Raw genomic sequence first — 21362 nt, forward strand, 5'->3', positions numbered from 1 at the left:
CCCTTAGGAGGTTCTTGGGAAAACAAGCTGCTACTGAGCTCACTGCACAATTCCTAGAAATGTCAGACATGTCTGAATCCCAGGCTAAACTCAAACTGGGACTTCTAGAGACTGGTGAGAAGCCGGTCTTCGGAGTCATGGCAAGAGTAAAGTCAAGGAGACTGAGGTCAGAAAATGTTCAACAAGATCAAACAAACAAAAAAAAATTGCGAGGGGAAAACTTCCCTCCCCAGAGTGAATCTTCTGGGAACTAAGGAAATTCTCTTTTATCAGAGAACTTTCTGGAACCTAAAGAAATAAGTCCCACAGCCTGTAGCAAACTAAATGTATAGATAGCATCTTTAGCATACAATTAAGAGTTTATCAGAAAATTAACATGTAAGGAATCCTTGCAAGTAGGAGGTGCTACATTACATTATGCTGCTAAGAGGAAGACTGATGTCTTAAGAACCAAAAGTAACTTCATGTTCCCTACATACCTAGGATCCATGTGAATTGCAGTTTTTGATACCATCATATACTTTATACTTGGGAGTTTTTTTTTTTTAAGTTTATTTATTTATTTTGAGGCAGGGAGAGAGAGAGAGAATCCCAGGCAGGCTGTCCACTGGCAGCACAGAGCCAGACATGGGGCTCACACTCATGACCCATGAGATCATGACCTGAGCTGAAAGCAAGAGTGGGACACTCAACTGACTAAGTCACCCAGGTGCCCCCTGGGGAGTTTTAAAATTACATATAAATAGTATTTGTAGCATTTTCTTTTCCTTTCCTTTCCTCTTTCTTACCTTTCAGCAACCTGGATTGTCCTTAGGTCCTTGTGAAGATTGCAGGGGTGCTATTCTCATCATCTGGAACTGTGGTTCTCAATCTGGAGACATTTTTGTTAAGGGTGGATGGGAAGTGGTCCAAAATATCAATAGTGCCAAGGTTTTCAAACTGGTCTACCTAGGGGTGAGCAATTGTTTCTGCAAAGGAATGGATAGTAAGCATTTAGGTCATACTCCTTTGCAACAACTCTACTCAGGTTGTAATGTGAAACTAGCTGTGGACAATGTGTCAACAAATGAGCATGTATGTGTTTCAATAAAATTTTCTTGATGGACCCTGTTAAATTAATTAAACCAGGAGGCCATTAGGTTGAGGTAGCTCTGTTGCAATGGTGGACTACATTAGCAAACTAAAATCCTAGCCTATAAATGACTCAGATTTATGAAAATGAAACCTAAGGACAACCAATCACAAATAGCCAACTAGGCTTTAAGTTATAGCCAATTAATAATTTCCTTACTTTGTTTCCCCCTTTTCTGTGTGAAAGTCTCTCCCTGAGCTCCTTGTCAGTGGAGCTCTGCCATCACTTCCAATTTGGTGATGCTCCATTGCAGTAGATTTATGCTCAAATAAATTAAAAAACATTTTTAATATGCCTCAGTTTACCTTTTAGCAGCATTTAAATTTAACCTTCATGTAATTTCAATATATTACAAAATATATTCATTTGATGTTTTTCAAAAATTAAAAATATAAAAGAAAAGTCATTACTTAGCCTGCAGCTCATATAATAGAGGTTGTGGGCATGATTTGGTGCATGCTTGCAGTGAACAGAAAGCTTTTTGCTTCCATCTGTTTCAGAAGAAGCATGGTATTTTCATTTAGCAAAAGCATTTATTCTTTTTTTTAAAACTTACAACATTTTAAAGTATGATTTGTGTTGGATAATACCAGTGATTCAGCTAAGAAGAGCTGTGGATGAAGAATAGTCCTTTTTATGTAAGCAATCATGTTATGTTCTGGTCATTAAGAACTGAATATTTAATAGGCTCATGGACTGAGGAAAATTATTCTTTTTCTAAAGTGTTTATGATTTGCTTATTTAATCTTTGTCCCTCTTTTCAGGCTTCTTGGCTTTTTTTGGCTTAGTACTAGATTTTCAGAGTAAAGCAGACCCAATTTTCTGTGGGGCTGATATTTCACCAGTGATGAGTTGTTTCAGATTCTGGGTCATTTACATTTCAAGCCTGCAATTTGATCTGATTATCACTGGCTGAAAAGAAACACTAAGAGCTTTATTATGTGGATTGAACTGGATAACCCATCCTAAGGGCTGCAGTAAAATTGGAAGAAATTGGGAGTCTGGAGGATAGTTGCTTTCCATTTATTTCTTAGCAGTGGAATATCATGGAAGAGTTTCACAAACACTATTTTCCAAAGAACAACTGAAAGAAGCTTGAAATTTCTGCTCAAGAACTAAGGAAGACTACCCTTTACCAGGGTGAAAGGAAGAATGGAGGAGAACAAAAACGGTTATTATTCGATAGGCTGAGACATGCCTAAAAAGAAGGAAAGTAACAGTATTGTGCTCCCAATACTTTCTCCTTTCCTAAGTGATATAAAGGGTACCTGTAAAAACTTCTAGAACTGATAAGGGAGTTTGCTATAGTGCCCAGAATACAGTATAAAATATACAAAAATGAGTAGTTTCTCTAAATTTACCTATTAGAAGACATGGTAAGGGAAACACAGTATCCCATTCTCAATGTCAGCCAAAGACATAAAATAGAATAAGAATTGAGCCTATTAAGAAATGTACAAAACATACATGGTGAAAATTACATTTACTGACAAGTACAAATAAAATAGATGAATAAATGGAGAGAAATTGTATTAGGGTTCTATCAGTGAAGCAAAACCATCATGAGTGATGGAGAGTAAGGGATTTATTAAAGAATTAGACCTTACAACTGTGGGAACAAGTTGAGAAATCAATGTAAGGCAGTTGTTTGTGGGTTTTTTTTATGTTTTTCTGTCTTTCTTTTTTTCTTTCTTTCTTTCTTTCTTTCTTTCTTTCTTTCTTTCTTTCTTTTCTTCCTTCCTTCCTTCCTCCCTTCCTTTTTTTATTTTTGAGAGGGAGAGAGAGACAGAGACAGAGTGTGGGTGAGGGAGGGTCAGAGAGAGAGGGAGACAGAATGTGAAGCAGGCTTCAGGCTCTGAGCTGTCAGCAAAGAGCCCGACATGGGGCTTGAACCCACAAACCGTGAGATCATGACCTGAGCTGAAGCTAGACGTTTAACTGACTGAGCCACCCAGGTGCCCCTATTTTTTATTATTATTATTTTTAAGGCAGTTGTTTTTGCATCTAGTGCTGGCCTTGTGTCAACAGAGTTGGCAAATGGGAAAAAAAGATGGTCTTAAGTGGGGGAGAGCAGGGAAAGACTGGAAATTGTGTTTTTCTTTCATCACCTCCAACTCCAATGATGCAGGTCTCTTGCAGGACAAGCTGACACCCTTACCCAGTGTGAGCCTGGAGCATAAACTTGACTCAGATTTAGAGAGCTGAAGAAGGAAGTCTGACATTAACTGGAGGAGCTGTAGGCCCAATTAGTCCTTCATTTCCTCCCTTAACTCTTGTCTACATTTCTTCTGTGGCCAACCCTAACCGGAACCACATAGGAGAGGAAAGTGTAAAGAGCATAGTTCCAGATTTGCTATGTTCACCCTGTATAAAGCAACCATACATACCATGTCTCTCGATAATAATAATAGTATAATAGCAAACACATAGCATGTGCTACATGTTAGACACCTTTCTAAGTATTTTTCATTTGTTAACTCATTCTACACCTGACTACAACTATCTGAAGTAAATATGATTATTTGCCTCATTTTATAAATGAGGAAACTTGCCCATGACCACAGAGCTCACAAGTGGCAAAGTCATCATTCAAACACAGACGGTCTAGAAAGACTACACTTTTTAAAATGTTAAGGCTTGCCAGATTAATATATTTTATTATAATCTAAATTAAAATCCTGATGTGCTGAGTATTGAGAATTTGTGAGATTTTTCTCAAAGTGTATCTTGAAAAGTGAATGACTACATACTGTAAAACTCTAATAACTGAAATATAGAAATTGTATTTTATAATATGTAAATATGGAAATACCATATTTTTATAAGAACCAACAAAGAATCAAAGATAGCCTTAAACAGAGTTTAACATATAAACCTAGTGAAAAAGAGATAGAACTTGACAAATGTACCCTTGGAAAACTGGCTTCTGGGTAAGAATCCAGTGATACCCTCATCTCCCTTCATGACACTGTGACTGACATTGAAAGAGGGCAGGCAACATCAGTTAGTTTCATACTTTCTCACTGCCATCCTTGTGAATCTGCCACGTCAGCATCTTTCTTCCCTTGTACCTGGGTACTGCCCTGTGCACATAGGTCCCATCATTTATCCAACCCTTTTAGGTATTAAGTCTCTCAAGTTACATTCAGTCATAAAAGTAGGAGTGGTGAGGAGCAGAAAGTTCTGACAGCTAGTAAGGTACTCTGAGCCTGCTCTCCCTGACTGTCACAGATGTTTAAAACTGACTCTTTATCATGCAGGGGTTTTCTGGGGGGACTACTGGAAGAGTCCCCTGCTAGCTCCTACCGCAGAGCTTTTCATGGGCTAATTCTTGCCTCTGTGCCCACTGAGCCTCTATCTCCCTTTTTTCATGACTTTTTGGTTAAGGTGTAGGATGACCAACTACCCTGATTTACCTGAGATGGAAGAGTTTCCCAGAATGTGAGACTTTTAGCACTAACACTGGGACGGTCCTAGACAAATCAGAGGGTTAGTCACTGTAGAAGTTTCCTATTAAATAATACCTCTGCACCACCATGCTTGTTCACATCTGCCTCCAGAGAAATAAGCACTTTGACCCACTATCACTACCTAAATGCAGCCTTCTGCTGCCATGGGTCACTTTGGCTAATATGTCCCTGGAGACTGGCAAGTGGCTTGAGTCACTCTAGTCCCGTGAGTCCCCAAATGCCAGGGAACCACATACCATGCTCCAAGGATGGCCTCCTAGAAGCCCCCAACTGGGCTTGAGATGAAGAGGAAAAGTTTCTAATTGTCCTCTCAGGGTAGGTATGAAACCTACACCAAGTATTCTCTCTAAAAAGCCACCCTCGGGGCGCCTGGGTGGCTCAGTCGGTTGAGCGACCGACTTCGGCTCAGGTCATGATCTCACGGTTTGTGAGTTTAAGCCCCGTGTCGGGCTCTGTGCTGACAGCTCAGAGTCTGGACCCTGCTTCTGATTCTGTGTCTCCCTCTCTCTCTGCCCCTCTGCCACTCATGCTCTGTCTCTCTCTGTCTCAAAAATAAATAAACATAAAAAAAATTAAGAAATTAAAATAAAATAAAATAAAATAAAATAAAATAAAATAAAAAGCCACCCTCCTTTGGCTTTTTAATTGTCAGTCCTTTTAGGCCGTTTTCTATGGTTTGGCTGATGTTTGTTACTCATTTGCTAGTGATGTTGAGACATTTGGGAATGTGGGAGCACCTGCCACCCATTTGTTTTTGTCACAACCTTTTTAGGCCTCCGACAAAAATGTGACAGAAAGAATTAGAGTTTAATATCATGTTTCGTAAACCCATTAACCACAAAAAATAAATTTCAGGGCAAAAGAGGATGAAAAGAACTGATTTGATACATAGAAATGTTAAGTCAAAAATCATATGTCAAAAAGCATATACAAATTTAAAAGTTAAATGATAACCAGCAATATATTTTCAACAAAATAACAAATAAAAGGCAGATTACCATAATTATGTAAAAAAATCTTTTATAAATAATCATCTAGATTCCATATTTCACCACCTGCACCCTACCTCCCTGTCCTAGCCCTCTTACCAATTTCCTGGCCTGGAAGAATAGGAATTCAGGGTAATGGATGCCTCTCATACCTCCTTATGTTCTTTTCACCACCAACAGTCAGAATGATCCTTTAAACATGTAAACAAGATCATGTCATTGCTCTATCTGAACTTTCTTTATGGCTTTCCGTTACATATAAAATTTAATTCAAAGTCCTTACATACTGTGGCACAGAAGGCGCTAGGCCATCGGGTGCTGGCTGCATTTCTGACCTTATTTACAACCTACCCCTTTGTGAGAGCAGGGATTTTGTTTATGGCTATTACTCAGCACTTAGAACTATATTTAGCACAGGGCAGGCATTCACTAAATTTTTGTTGAATAAATGAGTTAATGGATGGATGACTAGAAGAAAAACACTAGTGAAATATAGAGTTTATTTAAACAAAGGATTCATCACCGACTAGTTGATAAGGGCACTCTCATATACTGCTTAAAGAAATATAAATTTAGACATTTTTGGGAAAAAATTTGGAAATAAGAATGTAAAGTATATGAAGTTGATAACATTTTACGGATTTAGTGGTTTCTTTTCTAGAAATCCAGAATATGACCTACCAATTAATTTAGGTAAAAGGATTTCAATATAGCATTATTAATCATAATGAAAAATTGGAAACAATTTAAATGTCAAACAATAAAGGAAAAATTTAACACATTTTTATTTACTCACATGATGGAATATTATATAGATATTAAAATGATTTCCAAACAAATTTTACTTCTGGGTAATTCCAGTAAAATGTACACGATATAATGCTCAGTAAAAAAAAAATACAAAATTTTAGATATCATATAACTGTAATTTTAAAAATTTATGCATAAATGAAAAATTGGAGAAAATTCTTCAGTGTTCACTATAGTTCATTCTGGTTTGTGTAATAACTAGTGATTGAAATTTTCTTCTTTATGCTTTGTTTAAATTTCAAATTTTATTATGTTTAGAATCAAGTATATAAAATTTATGTTAAAAATTATTCAATTGCCAGAGAAACTACTGATCAATGAATGCTGGCAGTCCTTAGCACTTCCCTAGACAGGTGTAGGCCAGTATGAACATGAATCAAATGAGCATGAATCAAATGTGCATGAAATTAAATTAACTTCCTTAAAAACAAGGCCAGAGAACCATATGACAGAATTTAATGTACTCTTATAAAATGTGCATGAAAAGGAACTGCCTTTATTTTTTTCATATCTGTTCCCGTATTCCTCTACCTTCTTACAAGCCTCTTGACCACAGAAAATATTTGAGGGCACCTGGGTGGTTCAGTAAGTTGAACATCTGACTTTGGCTAGGGTCATGATCTTGTAGTTTGTGAGTTCAGGCCACACATCGGATTGGTTGCTGTCAGTGCAGAGCCTGCTTCAGATCCTCTGTCCCCTCTCTCTGCCCCTCCCCTGCTTGCACTCTCTTAAAAATAAATAAATGTTTAAAAAAATATATTTGATTTGTCGAGTGAATTGTTTCCATCTCATCCAGTTTAAAATAGTGTATTGTGAGTAATTGGTCTGTGTTATTCCATCTTTTCCTTATCTGATTGATGTAAATCTGGGGGCATGGTTCATGAGTTGTTGACCCTGGTTACAATATCTCACTTTATTTTGCCACTTGCCACATCTGTCACAATGTCTTTTGCCTCTTAATGACTAGGGTCTTGCTTTGTCAACCATAGGAGCGAAGCTGGTCTCACTTGGTGTTAGGAGCCGTGTTTACAACTGATGTTGATGACAACAAGCCTCTATTGAGCACATACCATGTGAAAGGGCATTGTTCTATGAACTTAAAGTGTATTAGCATGTGTAATTCCCACCTCAGCTCTGTGAGATGTATACAGATAAGGAAACTGAGGCTCAGAGAGACTGAATGCCTTGCCCAGAGCCTGTAAGGTCAAATTTAGCATGTTCATGAACCTTGCTACTGCCCTCAATTGTCAGCTCTTCTCACAATGTAGCCTTCTCAATTGACTGCAGGTCTTCTTGGGACCCCTTCCTCAAGGTTTCAAGAACACCTGACTGCTTTTCCAAAGGCTAGTGGAATGGTTGGGATCTATGAAGCTGTTCTGAGATGACTGTATCTTAATTCCCCAACTACTGCTCCCTTACCTTGCCCAGGCTGGACTGGAGGCAGGATTGGCAGGCTGGAAGTTTCTCACAGGGAAAGAAGATAATTTGTCCCACTGACTTCAATTTTCCAGAGCCTGCTCTTCTGCAGACTTCCAGGAGACTTGCTTTATTACTAGTTCTCTTCCTCTAGACTCTGGATGAGATTTTTCCTTCTGAACTTTGTCCTTTCCCCTCCTTATCTGATCTTCAAGCGTTAGATCTTGATGTGTGAAAACTCAGTTATGGGATATTTAAGAAAACCATTGAAAAGTTAGGTTATCAGGAGAAAAAAAGAGTCTCACTAGAAAAAAAGTTCAAACAAGTTTTCTTTAGATATTACTTCAGTTTGTTGCTTTCATCAATTGGTCTTTATAGTGAAAAGCTAAAAAGGGGCGGGGGGGAACCCACCTGCATTGCACAGAAAAGATATTGGGTGGTATTTGAAAACATTACTCTGCTCCTTATACTCATTAGCCCTGACAGATCCATACTAGCCTGGCCATCCCCACCTTCCTGTCTTAGTGGTCCTGCCTCCATCCTTCTGCCAACCCACATGCAAGAGCTATTAGTATCTAAGTTCAGCTGTTCACATCCACATTTGGAAAACTCTTGGGCTTCAAAGGACCCTTACTTAAATGTCACGGTTGTGAAAGTCAAACCTTAAACTTTGAAACTGACATCTTAGCTACAATTAGCTTGTGTGTGTGACAAGTGAGAGTGGGAAAAAGGACTCAGAGAGGAAGCCCACAGAGAGCATCAGCATTTTGCCCAGGCTACCCTCTTCTTTCTATTATGACTGTTCTCATTGCACAAAGGGAATGTTTAGTTTGTCTATTGGAGTCACAAGGCTAATGATAACGAGTCTTAATTGGTATCTTTCATTTTGTCCACACATCTAGATTCCAGGTGATGTTTACCTCATGCAGGGGAAATAATCAACACTCCCTTTTTATATCAAAACATTCGGACTCACATTATCACTGTGTTCTACTTCCAGAACTCAAGGCTGCTATTTCTACTTTGAGATTAAGATATATACAGTAAGTTTGGTTCACACCCCCACCACCTATTGGACTGGAAAGATTATAAGACACAACGAATGTAGACTACCAGTTCGAGGTTTATCTGGGTCCCTACTCCCTTGTAAGACTCCCCAAGAGTATGGCAAAGCAAGGAAGGAGGGAATCCAGTTATTCATCTGCGTTACTTATAAGGTATCTGGGAAAGGCTTGAGGTAATGGAAAAATGCTCTTTTGTCCTCTTTGTATTTGCCATGATGTCCACTTCCTATTCTCTCCTCCTAACCTCGGTACCGTAGAAAATCCAAAGTTTGGCATGTCCAGACCAGTTGCATCACAGCCTGGTGAAGAGACTGCCTTATCAGCCCTTCCATTTCGGTGGACTGTCAACTTACCCTTCTCCTCCCATGTTAACTGCCACAAAGCACCCCCAAACTGCAGCTGAACAGGATCCTCATCCTCAGTTACATTTTTAGTTGATAATAAGAAACCCAGAGAATCCTATTCTATAGCTAAATGTATATTTTCCAGCTTGGAAATGCAATTAGGTGAGTAAAAAGGAACAAACAAGCAAACAAAACCCACAGATTGTGCTTATAGTGGAAGAAAAATAAACAGAAGAACCACTTTTCACTCAGGTATTGTTACCATGATAATTTTAATCAAAACAATCTTGCCTGAAAATTTAGTTAACAGTCCACACTCCTGTGAAATTCATTTCTTTCTTGTTTTAAAAGGCTCAACTAAGGGGAGGAACGACCTTTCAGGAAATCTTGTCCTTCCCTAGAGACAAAGTTCTAGAAGTTGGAAGTTCACCTAAGTTAGTATTTAATGGTCTTCTCCCTTCTTCCTCCCTTGGATATTGTCATGTACTTGATTCCTTAAGTTACTGAAAATAAAGAAAGTTACCCTGTTTGCTCAGAGATACTTTAAGATGGTCATGATCTCATGGTTGTGGGATGGAGCCCCGTGTCAGCCTCTGTGCTGAGTGTGGAGTCTGCTTGGGATTCTCTCTCTGCCTGTCTCTGCTCCTCTCCCACTCGTGCATGCATGTACTCTCTCTAACAATAAATAAATAAACATTTTTAAAAATATATGTAAGTCATGAAATTAAAAAAGAAAACCCTTTTTGAAAAGATATTTCTTCTCTGATGTACATAGTTTTGAGATTCTCCCCGTCTTAGGTCCTATCTCTGTCCTGGCTTTAAACCTCTGCGTTGGCAGAGGCATTTAGGCAATGGTTGCAGATATCTGCCAGGCTTGTTAAAATAGTCCTTCGGGAACAAAGGATATGAAAAGACAGTTCAAAGAAAATCATAACCAGATGCTCACCACCATTCATAGAGAGAAACACATATTACTCAGGTATACTATTTTTCACCCGATAGATTGACAAAGATCAGAAATTCTGATAATATCTTGTGTTAGGGAACATGTTGGAAATGAGTATTCAGAGTTAGTACTGGGATTTGGCAAAATCTAACAAAATTGCCAAGGCTTGTAATTGTTAACTCATAAGTCATATTTCCAGTAAATTTATCCTATAAATATACTCATATACATGCAAAGGGAGAGATATAGAAGGTTGTTTATTGCAGAGTTGTTTGTAAAAGCTTTATTGGAAACAACCTTAAATGTTTATTAATAAGTTACTGGTTACATGAATTATAGTACATCCTTATATTGGCATACTAAGTACCCTTTAAAAGGCTGAGAAAAAATATACATATACATAGTAATCTCTATAACTGAAAAAATGAAGTGCTGAAAGGGGATACCATTTGCATGGAATAGTTGAAGGAGAGGTCTATGTATATTATAGCAGCAAAAAATAACTCTTGAAAGACTTACAGGAAACTGATAACATGTCTTGCCCCTACAGAAGGAAACTGGAGGGCTGGGAGGTAGGGAGGGAGTGACAGTTTTCATTATATTTCTATCTATATACATACACACACAAATTATTTTTTGTGTACCCTACAAATATATAATCTATTTAAAACTTAAACACACTTGTTTGTAAGTAGAAAACACTTTTAAATAATTTTGTGCTGTTTCTACTCACAACACTTCTGATACCAAATGTGTGGTGTTTTCCCAATACCAACAAATTTTCCAACTCTTCAACCATCAACTGGGGGTGGGTGTTCTACAGTTCAATTCAATTCTGACACTAACTACCCAGAGTTAGCACAGACCCCATAGATTAAGGGCTTATTCCCACAAGACTGCCACCACTTCAGATACAATTTCAACTCCCAGGCCTCCATAAACTGAGGATTCCCATGACTCCCTCCTCAGTTTTGATAATTTGCTAGAACATCTTACAGAACTCAGGAAAACACTTTACTTAACAATTTCATGTTCATTATAAAGGGTTCAACTCAGTAACAACCAAATGGAGGAGATGCATAGGTCAAGGTATGGGGAGGGAGGGTGTGTAGAGCTTTCATGTCCTCTCTGGGCCTGCCAGCCTCTCTGCACCTCATTGTGTTTATCAACCTGGAGGCTGATGAAACTCTACTGTCGTTCAGGGGTTAGAATGGAAGTTTCATTATGCAAGCATTACTGATTAAATCATTGACCATTGGTGATTAACTCTATCACTGGCTCTTCTCCTGTAGGTCAGGGGGTGAGGTTCAAAGTTCCAACCCTCTATTCATGCCATGGTTTTTCTGGCAACCAGCCCCCATCCTGAAGCTGCCTAGGGATCCTCAGCCAGCAGTCATCTCATTAGAATATAAGAGACACTGTCACTCCAGAGATTCCAAGGGTTTTAGGAGTTATGTGCCAGAAGTCAGGGACAAGACTAACACACACACACACACACACACACACACACACACACACACACACACATTTGATTATATTATACATACATAGATAATAAATAAATATCATCACAATAGCACTATATCACCTTACAGAGGATGTGGCAGATCATATTTTCCAAAGATATCCACATCAATGTAGTACACACCACAAGCTCTTGTTACAATATGATGCTGACATTCCACATAAATCTGGGTGGGCCTGTGACTATGTGGAGGTGACCATTTTTTAATTTCATGGTTATATGAAAGCTGATATACTTGCCCCAACTCTCTTCCTCTCCAGGGATGCTTGCCTTTGGAATCTAGCTACCTTGTAAGGAAGTCAGGTAGCCCCTCTGACTGAAGAATTTCGTGAAGGTGTTCCCACCCCAGGTCCAAGTGAGGTCCCCGTTGACAGCCAGTATCAGCTGCCAGGCTTGGGAGTGAATGAGCCGGCCTTCAGACTCCTGTAGTCCTCAACCTACAAGGCATCCTAGCTGGTGCTGACTGGAGCAGAGGCAAACTGCTGCCTCCCAGCTCTGCCCAAACTGCAGATTTATAAGCAAAATAAATGATAACGTTGTTTGGGGCCACAAAGTTTTGGGATGGTTTGTTGTTATATAGGAATGAATGAGTAAAATAGAGGGGAAATTAGTGGAAGTTTTTGAGAAGACCTCTGGGGTACTGTCGTGAAATAAAGACAGGGGATGCAGCTTGATGTCAGTCAGGCACAGCTATAATCAGATTGATTGCTTCCACAATTAACCCTCTCTATATTAGTTTCCCCCTATCTGTTGGTCGTTGGTACTTCTCTTTTCCCATGTATCATTTTTTCAGGTCATCTGGTTCATTTTCATGGTATGTGTTTCTAATTCCCAGTTGACAGCTTGGCCCCCTAAGAAGAATTAAGGCTCTTTTCTTAGTTACAGTTTTCACTATCCTGTGAAAAACCTTAGACTAATCATGTGTGCCTAAGGGGAGAGTCCTATAACATTTGGCCCCCCAAGCCTCCTCTGAAGAATTAAGGCCTTTTTTTCTGATATGAGAAAAGTGTAAAATGAGTGGTCCTTCCTTTTGATTTTGGGGGAACTCTTAGGAAAATGATAAATTTCTTTCAATGTGAGTTTAAATCTCAGAAAAAATCTCAAGCAAAATACAGATCTAATTTTATGATAGATACCAGTGGCAAATAGGATTAGCTGAACAGGAATGCTTATAACTGTACCATCTTGGATTATTTCTATAAAAGTCATCAAAATTGATTGATCAGGGAACCAGCAGAATCCTAATGGTAAATCAAAAGGGAGATCGTGAAGGGCAAATTCCTCCAGTATAGCTGTATATTAAACTAATTTTATGGAGCAGCGATACATTATAGTTATTTGGAACCTGGACTCTGGAGTCAGACTGCTCTGCTAAATGTGGCTCCACCACTGGTATCTCTACAATATTCAGGACTCTGTTCCTCAATTTCATCATCTGAACATTGGCTCTAATAACGTTTCCTACCATACAGAGTTATTGTGAGTTTTAATAAATTATATGTAAGCGTTAATAATACTGTCTGGCACAAAATAAGTCCTCAGTAAATAATGACTGTTGCTTTTTATATACCAGACAGCAGATCTGATATCCTGTGGAATTTATGCTAAATTAAGCCTTTGTCACTGGAACTTATGACCAAGTTAAATTCATACATCATGAGCAAGTCCTGGCCAAAAGGTAGACACTAATGGAAAACTCTTTTCTACTGTTAACCCTTTGGTCCCTGTCTTCCATCTGTGTTTGAAAGGGGCAGCAGTGTTATGGACATGACGGCGCTCAGCATCAGTTCTAACTTCCGTGTGTGTAGAATCATGCAGAGACTGGCGTACTAAATCCTACCTTTCCTAAACTCCCACAAGGCTGGTGTTCTGGATGCAAATTAGACTCTAATTGAATGCACTTATGCAGAGCCTTTAAGGTAGATATGAGATGGGTGCCATCTTGCTTTGGGTCTTTCTACTGGCAAACATAATTGTGAAGACTTTGGGGTTTTTTTGGAGCAAAAGTCTAGTGTGTTGATAACCAGATAGGTGTGTCAAGGAGCAGCTGTGATGGGAAGGGAGGTGACTGCAGCTTCCTGGACCCTGCATCACAGAATTGGCAATGAATTTTGAGGTCACCCAACCCAAAAGTCACCTTCTGAAGTCCCACATCTCTGAATATGTCAGAGGTAGCAGTTCTCCTGACAAGCATGTTGTATGATGTTGACCGGGAGTCATTTCTGTACCTTACTCCTCTATTGTCTCCAACACACCTAAGCACACAATTCCCTGCATTGTATTTTTAAGCTCTTTTTCTTGCACACAAACTATGACTGATTCAGACAGGGAGACACAAAAGTTGTCTTCCCTGTTGCTGTCCTCTTTAAAATGATTACTTTTTCCAACTTATTCAGTATGGCCTTGCTGAATTTCCCTTTATAATGGAGAACAAGAAAAGGAGAGCAGGCTGTATGTTGGACTGCTGGTAAAAGGTGATTCCTCAAAAACTAACAAGTTGATCATGTGCACAGGAGGAAAGTCATTCTTCTGCTTCAGCACTGGTATGGAGGTACCTGGGGTCATATATGTATGAGTATATGTCAGTAAGAGTAGCTGAAGTAGGCCTCAGCATGGTCACCCCTTAAAAAATTTCAGTTGACTTTATAATTTATTGTTAGATATTTCCACTTAAGCAGAAAAATTCAGATCTGTTTTAATCTTCTTTGCTGTGCCATCTGGAAAAAATTACTTTTTAATGCTTCTCATTCTTCATCAATACTGGCATTGGGTTCTCAGAGTTGTTCTCAGCCCCCTTATTCCTTCCCTTCTGTCTTTCTCTACAGAGCATAAAAACCATACACTCACTTCCTTCCCTTTTCTCGCCCTGGCAAGGGTCATATGATCTAGTTTTAGAGTAATTCTGCCAGGGGTAGCTTCTAGAAAAGCTTTTGTTTTACTTGTAAAGGAACAGATGTGGTTAGTGTGGTGTCCTTCTACCTTGAAAACAAATTTTTTCGGGAGCCATAGCAGCCATTTTGTGAACATGAAGTGAAGAGCCAACTCAGCAAAGATAGCAGAGGGAAAAGGCAAAAGGCTAAATCTTTGATGACACCACTGAGTCTCTTGATCTGCCCTGAACTTCTTAACCCTGGTCTTTTCCTCAAAGCAAGGATAATAAACGCTATTTGTTTAAAAGAATATTTTTAGGATATTCTATTTCTTGCAGCCTCATTCCTACATAATATGTTATTTATACCTCCTGGGGTTTTTGTGAGGTTCCAATAAGGTAACTGGTATGAAAGTACTTTGAAAAACTATAAAAAGAGAACCAGTTTTAAAGTCCCATTTTAAAAAGAATCAGGTGTTTTCTGAGTAGCTCAAGGTAGAGGAAATTTCAGTGAAATGATAAATGATTGAAATAAATATGCCACATATTTCTTTCAACAACTCAGATGAAGGCTTGCTTCTCTCTTAAATTATTAATAATCCCATTTAGTACTTTCAAAGTGCTTTGCCATCATTTGATATGTAATCCTCAGAATTTCTCTAGCAGATTGTAAAATCTCATTTTATAAGGAAAGAAGTGAAAACACGGTTTTTCAAAGACTTTCTCAGAGACATATGCCTGTGGCAGACTCAGAATTAAAAATCAAAGAATCTAACAGTCCAGTGTGTAATTGGCTTTCTCATGTAAGTTTGATATGCAGGGTGTGACACAGCCCATGAAAGGAAGCCCTAAGCATTTAAAGTTATATCTTATATGTATATTCAAAATAAAGTCCAGCTAACCTATGAGACTGCTTGTACTTGAGAATAAACTGCCCTTATGTAAAACATTGGAAGAGGGCAAGGAAAGAATATATTTTACCAGTAATGAACTTAAGTCTACTTGTTGTACTACTATAAATTGTGTAATAGTTTTGTGTCTCCCCCCACCAAATTCATATGTTGAAACCTAATCCCCAATGTAATGGTATTATAAGGTAGAGCCTTTAGGGGGTAATTAGGTCATTAGTGCTCCACCCAATGGGAGTAGTACCTTTATAAGAGAGATCCCAGTGTGTGTAAGAATGTTTGCTTTTCTTCTTTCTTGCCAACACTGATCTGAACATGAATAAACTCTTTAAATTTTGCTAATTGGATGGATGAAAAATATCTCATTTTAATTTGCATTTTCTTGTTATTAAATGAACCCCATTTTACTTGACTATAGTTTGTATATACACAGATCTGTAAATTATTTATTCATATTTTATAGAATTTTTTCCTGTATTTTCTTTTTCACACTGATTTGTAGTTCTCTGTGTATTTAAAACTCTAATCACCTGGGGCACCTGGGTGGCTCAGTCAGTTAAGTGTCTGACTCTTGGTTTTGGCTCAGGTCAGGATCTCATGGTTTGTGAGTTCAAGACCCTCATCAGGCTCTGAGCTGACAATGTGGAGCCTGCTTGGGATGCTCTCTCACCTCTTTCTCTGTCCCTCCCCTGGTTGCATTCTCTCTCTGTCTCTCAAAATAAATAAACATTAAAAAGAGAGAGAGAGAGATCCCTGAGAGCTTCCTTGTCCCTTCCACCATGTGAAGACAGCTAGAAGACAGCTGTCTGTGAAACAGGAAGTGGGCTTCCCACCTTGTGAGAAATAAATTTCTGTTGTTTATAAGTCACCCAATCTGTGGTAATTTGTGATAGCTGCTCAAATTGACTAAGACACACACCAAGAGCCTTATCCAATCCTGACATAAAATAAATGAGGCATTATTTTCTTGATGTACGTCATTATAAGCAGTAAAACAATTCTTTTCAATATTACATGTTGAAAAAAAAACAGGGGCAAAATAAAGTCAGATATCTAACTGCCTAAGCATGAAGTGGTTTCATGTTCACCCTTAAAAATGGAAGCAATGAATAGTAATTAAAAGCTCCTTCAGAAGTGTGGTGGTCAGAATCCTCATCCACTTTCAACCCAAGAAAATGTTCTGGCAATTTTAATCATGTTTTTTCTGATGAAACAGAAATTTCGCTTTTAATTAATGGTGTTATTTTTCAGAACAAATTTATGCATTTCAAGGCCTTTTATCCAAATTCTGACTTAGGAGGATTTGTGTGATATGAGATCAAAAATGGGAAAAAGAAGAAAGAACTCAAATAGAAATACAAAAGGGTCTTAATTAAGTCTATATTTTCACTATCATTATTTTCAAATCCAAAGATGAATGATAAAGTGATGTCCTATCCCAGCTGTACTACTTCCTAGCTGTAGGACTTTGGACAAGTGCCTTTCCTCTGCATTTAGTTTCCTCTTATTGTAAATGAGCATAGTGATAGTACCTATTTCATTGGGTGATTGAGCTGATTGTATGAATTCCTATGGTAACAGTAATGTTAGCTATTATTACTATCTGTAAAAACCCAAACTATGGCAAAACTAAGAAATGGGAACGTAAGACAAATACTATAAAAGTTGTCTAAACTTCTAGCCTGGTTGGAGTGGCAGTGAAGGTAGATTTGACTTCCAGGGTAGCACTGCTGCATCTCTGCATTTTGGGAGTTTAAATGATTATTATTTAGATCTGTTCTCTCGACTCGTTAACATGCCTCTTGCAGGACCTGTGTCAAATACTAAAGAGCAGATTGTTGAGAGGTGACACAGAGCGCACATTGGTTTGGTTCTGCCATCCTTAAAGGCAACAATAGTTACTGGACATTGAGGCAGGGGAGGGGGGACACATTTGAATTTGAGAGATGTAGAGGGTGGTGTTCAACAAGAAATCAGAGGTGTTCCTGAATAGAAATCCACTGTTAACAGAAGAAAATTATCAAAAATTATTGAAGAATTATTGCTTGTCACAGCAAGGAGCAAATGGCTGCCCAGAAATGTGCTTTCCAGAAAGCCAGACCAGTAGAACTCTAACATGCCCTCTGGATTTCTTGTTAAAACTTAGGAATTTATGACTTTGTGTATCTTGAGAAACTTATTAGAAGACCATGGGGGAGGGGAAGGGGAAAAAAAAGTTACAGAGAGGGAGGGACTCAAACCGTAAGAGACTCTTAAACACTGAGAACAACTGAGGGTGGATGGGGGAGTGGGGAAGAGGGGAAAGTGGGTGATGGGCATTGAGGAGGGCACCTTTTGGGATGAGCACTTGGTGTTGTATGGAAGCTAATTTGGCAATAAATTATATTTTTAAAAAAATAGAAAAAAACTTAGGAGTTTATAGGAATAGTACACACCTTGGGAGAATGAGAATTCCGTGAGATGTTTAAATCTCTGTTACCTTGTGATTTAATGGCATATATACATTTTGTTTGTTAACTACCTCTTCCGCAATAGTTTTATACTAATAAGAACAGGGTAGTAAGAAAACATTCTTGCCTATTTTTTATAACAGATATTCCCAAGGTGTAGTGAAGTTGGAATTGGGGGAGAGAGATAGGAAACTGAGGCCAAAGAAAGTAAGTACTTGAAACTGGAATAATTTAGTAGGGTGAACTTCAGGGGGAAAATGTGCGTAGAATGTAAATGCCACGCCAATCCTGGCTTCTAGATATTGTTATGGCCAGGGACACCCAGCACAGGACTGGACCCTTCACCCTCAGAGCATCAAGTGTTCTCAGTGTCCCCAAAGTACCTTGCATGTTTCCTGTTTGCCTCCCAGTTGGCTCAGTGTCTCCTAAGTTGGGCTGAAAGGGGAAATAAGATGAAAGAACGGTGAGGGAGAGAAGACAGAGGAATACAGAAGGAGTAGGGGAAATTAGAGAGAAAGGAAAGAGAATGCAAAAGAAGGAAGAAAATGAGATAATATAAAAGGAAGAAAGAAAAGAAAGCATGACGGGACAAGCATAGACTCACAAAGATGTCACTAGACAGCTGGGACTGCAGTGTGGAGCTAGCACCCAATGCATAAAAGGAGGAAAGGGACATCGTATCTGGAGGAGCTTCCTTAGAGTAGAGGAGTTAGAGAGATAGGAGAAAAAAAGGGACAAAGGATAAGAAAACACCATTTGTTATCCTAGATGTCTGCATAATCATCATCTTTGTGTCTACTGTGTCAACACTCTTAGTGGCAATGTAGGCAGAACCACGTCGAATATTATTTCAAAACAGCAATATACCTTTTTATGGAGGCAAAACGTATAACAAGGAAGGGGAATCAGATAAATGATGAAGGAGGAGAGAGGAGGCCAAGCCTGTGGGACACTGCAGACAGGGGCTGATGCTGACCCCTTGGGAATGGAAGTGATGCAATGCCTGGGAGAAGGAACAGGATGTTTACTGTCCTTTCGTACACTTAAAAAAGAAAAAGAAAAAAATATATAGCACTGGTCACATACAACTGTTCCTTAAATAACAGTGCATTGGCATTCAATTTATCTGTGAGTGGGATAATTGGTATCACCTTGAGGTTTTGCATGTGAGGTATTATTTACATGTGATTTTATACAATAATTATTTCAATCTGTATTTTTTTATAAAGTTTATTTTGAGAGAGATAGAGACAGTGCAAGCAGAGGAGGGGCAGAGAGACAGAGGGAGAGAGAGAATCCCAAGCAGCCTCCACACTTTCCGTGCAGAGCCCAATGCAGAGCTCGGAACCCACGAACCATGAGAGCATGACCAGAGCTGAAATCAAGACTCAGAAGCTTAACCAACTGAGCCACCCAGACACTTCTCAATCTGTATTTTTAAACCAGACCTGAGCACTTTTTCATTTGTGTATTAGATCCTTTCACTTTTTGACATGAGTCATTTATTGCTCCACTGAAGCATCTGTCTATCAAGGCTTGTCTTGGACCAGTAGTTCCCAAACATTAGTGAGCATTGGAATCATCTGAAGGGCTTGTTAAACACAGGTTTCTGGGTTTCACCCCACCAGGGTTTCATATGTAGTGAGCTGAGGTGGAATAATCTGCATTTCTAACAAGTTTCCAGGTGATGCTAATGCTGCTGGTCCAGACCTTGCTTTGAGAACCACGATATTTGACCAATAATAGAGTGTTCCTCCTGAGTGAAGTTACTATTACTGAAGAGATATTGAAATACAAGGTTGTATTTCAAGGGTGGAATTTTTAGAGTTTAGAAAAACTTTGTTAGAAGCATTACAATACAAAGTTATCAATTATATTATCATATGAATACTAAAATCAGAGTTCTGTGATGTCTCATAGGGAAAGCTTCTGAATTTGTGACTTTCTCTGATTAGATGACTCATCTGAAGGTCTGGCCTCCCCCATTGTGGTCTCTTCAATTTTAAAAACTAAAACTTAGAAGAATTATGGTGGAAAATTTCTCTCCTTCACATGAGTCCATCTTGGCCCAGAAGGAAAGACACATTCACCAACTCTTCTGTCCTTCTGGAATAGTCCTGGCTAAGAGGCTTGTGCCCCTCCTCCCACCCTCCTCAGGCAGAGTGATACTTAAGCTATATTTAACCCTGGAGGATTATGCTTGTAACAGAGGAAGAGACCACTTTTCTCTCTTTCTGTGACCCCCTGAGCTCTCAGATGCAAACAGGCTCACCTCCACTTCTGTGGCAATGCAGTAGCCCACCAGGGTCATGTCCTTCTACAGGCAGCAGTACCTATTTGAGACCGAGCCCAATGTAGGCTTGTCCCTGAAGCTGGCTCGGTAAGTGGCTACACAGTCTTGTCTGCAGCTTGGACACAGCCCCATTGTGATGTGCAGATTCTAAGATCCAAGCTCCATTCTCCAATATGCTTCAGCAGAAGCACTGCTAAGGCATTAATACAGTTGGCTATCTATTTTTTAAGTATTCACTTCATCAGTCAACACCCTGGAGGTGAGCAAGAGAAAATTTTAACCTAAAATACCTCAAAAATATGGGCTGGGAAACAAGTAGATACGCAAGATGGGCATTTGGTCACTATAAGGAAATCTAAGGAGACTGAGAATCTTAGGGTAGGACTTGGTGGCTAGCTTAGGCTGGGACAGCTCATAGTGGCTTATAGCATGTCCACAGCTGGTGCATCAGACACAAGGATGCTCAGAAGCAGAGTTCCAGTTATAGAGCTCCACCTCAAAGCAGGTGATCTTCACTATTTGAGGCCTTTTTAGACATTTGTGGAAAGAGTGATTATCATTTTCATGGCATCTTTTTTGTCCCCCCACATAGTGCTTCTCAGCCAGGTCTGTAAGTTAAGTTTCCCATGGGGCACTGGGTACTACTGTGTTCATTTCATCCTCTAGTTTTTCAGCATCAGGCCTCAGTAGCAACTCTAGAGCACTTGTTCCAAATTCTGACTTCTTTACTTTGTTTTAAACTACATCAAGAGACAAATAATTTCTAGGGCTCATGAGGCTACTGCAGAGGGTTCTGGAAATACCCCGACCTGTACCTCCAGTTATAAATTGGCTCTGAATTGGATATGTTTAGAATTCTGCTCATGGGTGTAGATTTCAGAAACTGCAACTAGTTTTAACCACATAAGGGTAGTGGAAGAAAGAAAGAGGAATGTTGGCCTTCTCCTATAGTGGCTATATCACATTTTTAAGTGGAAGTAGAGGGCAAAACAAAACCATCCTTATTATGAACCAAAGGCTAAAGAGGAACAATTCTAAGATTTTTACCCAGAACACTCTGACATTAGGAATTTGGTTTGTTTAGTGATATATCAAGGACAGAAAACTCTTTGGAAAGAGGTTTGATCTTGCAATCAGAGCATCAAT

General features: G+C 39.0%; 1 protein-coding gene and 2 long non-coding RNA genes across 17 annotated transcripts in view; 1 reads left to right on the plus strand and 2 right to left on the minus strand.

Annotated features, from left to right (window-relative positions):
• Positions 1-1235, minus strand: part of LOC128315290 (uncharacterized) — a 43814-nt gene extending 42579 nt beyond the window's left edge. The window contains exon 1 of the long non-coding RNA XR_008297957.1: positions 789-1235. This is a non-coding gene — a long non-coding RNA (uncharacterized LOC128315290). The remainder of the gene's footprint in view (positions 1-788) is intronic.
• SLC9A9 (solute carrier family 9 member A9) overlaps positions 1-21362 on the plus strand; it is a 698450-nt gene that overhangs the window by 84757 nt on the left and 592331 nt on the right. For 4 of the 15 annotated variants that reach the window (XM_053221336.1, XM_053221334.1, XM_053221342.1 and 1 more), the window contains one exon: positions 18067-18130. The exons of the other annotated variants lie outside the window; for them this stretch is intronic. The gene's annotated coding sequence lies outside the window, so the exon portion shown is untranslated. The remainder of the gene's footprint in view (positions 1-18066; positions 18131-21362) is intronic. 15 annotated transcript variants of the gene reach the window in all.
• Positions 5486-20375, minus strand: LOC128315288 (uncharacterized). The gene is made up of 4 exons (XR_008297955.1): positions 20196-20375; positions 18791-18926; positions 7821-9900; positions 5486-5782 (listed from the first exon to the last, which is right to left on the minus strand). It is a non-coding gene; the product is annotated as an uncharacterized LOC128315288 (long non-coding RNA).

This window comes from Acinonyx jubatus, chromosome C2 (genome assembly GCF_027475565.1).
Source record: "Acinonyx jubatus isolate Ajub_Pintada_27869175 chromosome C2, VMU_Ajub_asm_v1.0, whole genome shotgun sequence".
NCBI lineage: Eukaryota > Metazoa > Chordata > Mammalia > Carnivora > Felidae > Acinonyx > Acinonyx jubatus.